The following is a 2,636-nucleotide window of genomic DNA, read 5'->3' as shown; positions in this document are numbered from 1 at the left end:
TTAGCAAGCCTGGCTAGCTCAGTCAGTAGAGCATCAGGCTCTTAATGGGAGGGGCCAGGGTTTGAGCTGCTGTCCAGGGACTCAGCTTTTAAGTTGCCTTGTGTGCCAGGAGCCAAATGATTCCTGGTGGTGCCCAGAGCCATGTGTGGGACAGAGAGGCTGAGACTTGTGGCACCTGCTCTGCGGCAGGGATCCTGGCAGCTCAGACTCAGGGAAGGCTTCTGCGCTCAGAGCTGCTGACTTTGAGAGTTCCCGGGCAGTGCTCAATGCCTGCTCCACCTCAGGCCCTGCCCCCAAACCATCAAAATCTCTTCCTAACCCGCCCCTTTCTCTCCTCACTCCTCCAGCACACCCCTTCAATGGCCAGCGGGAGGCGCTGAAGCAGAAGAGGAGGAGCTTGTCGGCCAGGCCTGCTAGCAGGTGGGAGGTGCAGGGGCGTGCTGGGCAGCTTTTTTTTCCCCTCTGTTTCTTCTGCAGCCCTGTAGCACCCATGGAGTCGCTGACTTGGCTTCTTTCACACACTAGAGAGAGGAGCAGAACCAGGACTATGGCTGATCTAGGGGGCACTAGGTGAGTGGCAGAGGCTTCAGGTGCTGAGAGTTTGCCTGACCCCTCAGGGACACAGTGTGAGGTGGTGTCCCAGGGATCTCTATGAAAGGAGCAGAACATGATTTATTGGGGTGGGGAGAGAATTGAGAGTGTCTCAGGGGTTGTAGAGAGGTATTGCCCGTGTTAGAGACTAGCTAAAACACAGGCCTTGCTGTAAGCAGGATTTGAACCTGTGCAGGGGAACCCTATTGGATTTTGACTCCAACACCTTAACCACTCGGCCATCACGGCTGTGAGGACAAAATTGCCCCACTGCCAGAGAAACTGGTAAAGAATCACAATGCCCAGGCATGAAGTCATCTGAACTACAGAATTCCCACCGCAAACCTGGCTCCCAAAGCACAGGGGGGATTTGGGGTTTGTTCTCTTTGCTTAGCCATGTGCAGTCGCACAGAGAGCGCGTTTAAAAGTCTCCCCTCCCACAGATCGGGAATGGGAAATGATTCTCAACTTGAAGCTTGATGTGAATGAGGATGTCTGGGCCACAGGGCCAGGGACTGGCCTTTGCTATAGAAACCAGTGACACACAGAACTAGGCTAAGGAAAATGTTTCCTGGAGTCAGTAGCTGGATTAGCAGCAGTATTGTGCAGAGAAATGTCTCACAAGAGGAGTCAGCGCATTGGTGGTTCAGTAGCAGAAGTCACAGATACAGCAGGGGAGGTCTGTGGATCGGGAGTTAGGGGCACTGGCAGAGCAGTGAGAGGGGAGCCCAGGGCTGGGATAACAGGGGCTGTGGGTCAGGACAAGCAGTTCTGCGCGGAGTGTTCAGAGCTGCCCTGTATCTGCCCTTTCTCTGCACCGTCCCTGCTCCCAGAATGCACCAGGCCCTGGACTGAACTCTTCCCCTGCAGGCTGAGCTGGTTTCGTTTGCTGTGATCCTGTTAGATGGGCAGGGGAGGAAGTGACAGTCCCAGCCCACAGCCAATGCCTCCCTGTCACCCAGCACCCTTGGCCCCAGATCCACCCAGCCTAGTAGAGAACTCAGCAGGGCAGGGCAGCCAGGAGCTGTGCCCTGCCAGGCACTCAGGGGCATCCACCCTGCAGCTGGGGTATCTCCCCAGCGTGGTCCATGGGAGCTCACGCACTAATGGGGTAGTGGCAGCAGCTGCGTGGTGGGTTGGGCTGGTGACTTGGGTCCATCTCCTGGGGTTGGCTGGGTTCATGCTCAGACGACTGGCCCCAGTCACCGGCCGAGCCCCCCAGCCACGCTGCTGCTGTTAGCGCACTAGCCTTGGGTGGAAGCTGCTGGCTGGCTGGACCCTGAGAGTGAATCAGGCACTAGGGGAAACCCCCCGGCCTGAAGATTCGTTGCCGAGATTCCTGGGAGCTGTCCATCCCTATGGCTTGTGTGGCTGTCCCTGGGGGCCCAGCAATGGCTCTGGAGGGCGACTCGTGTCACCTGGGGGGAGGTGATCCAGGCAGTGGGCAGCCGGGGTGTCTGACTTACTGGTAAAATTGGTCTCTTCACTCCATGGTGCTCGGCGGCCTGGGTCAATACCGACACCTCCCAGGAACAGGTCGGGGTTGAGTGGGGTTAGAATTTTCCTCTAAAGTGATTTTAGGGTCTGATCCTGCAAGTCCCCCATGTACCCAGTACAGGATGGGTCCAGGCACCTCACTCGATCCAGTGCTGGCGTATACAGCAGAGAATTGGAAGCGGCAAATCGGGGGGTCATATAAAGAGACTAGAAATACAAGAAGTTACTTTTGAAAGGAGAAAAGAAAAAGACGACATTCCCGAGCTGTTTAATAGGGCGTTTGCCCCTTGCAGGCTGCGAAGGGAAATCTCAGGGGTTATGTTCACCTGTTCCCAGGGCTGTGTCCTCAGGACAGATTTGTGGGAGAAAGGAAATCACCACTGAGAGAGGAGTTGGGCTCAGGGTGGATTTTTGTGCTTTGTCAGGGAATTTAGGATCTGGGACTGGAGCCTTAAAAAGGGAGCGGGTGAAGGCTCCCCTCTGCTTTCAGGCTGAAGGAATCCTGGGTTTGGTCAGTCCATCCGGGGGGTCACATCGCTCCCAGGCAA

General features: G+C 56.1%; 1 non-coding gene across 1 annotated transcript; it reads right to left on the bottom strand.

The window, feature by feature from the left end:
• Nucleotides 1–758: 758 nt before the first annotated feature.
• TRNAL-CAA (transfer RNA leucine (anticodon CAA)) lies at nucleotides 759–840 on the bottom strand. Its single transcript has one exon. It is a non-coding gene; the product is annotated as a tRNA-Leu (tRNA).
• Between the last annotated feature and the right edge of the window lie 1,796 nt (nucleotides 841–2,636).

Source organism: Gopherus flavomarginatus, chromosome 9 (genome assembly GCF_025201925.1).
Source record: "Gopherus flavomarginatus isolate rGopFla2 chromosome 9, rGopFla2.mat.asm, whole genome shotgun sequence".
Classification (NCBI taxonomy): Eukaryota; Metazoa; Chordata; order Testudines; family Testudinidae; genus Gopherus; species Gopherus flavomarginatus.
Note: the sequence above shows the minus strand (reverse complement) of the source record. Positions and strands in the feature narration are given on the sequence as shown.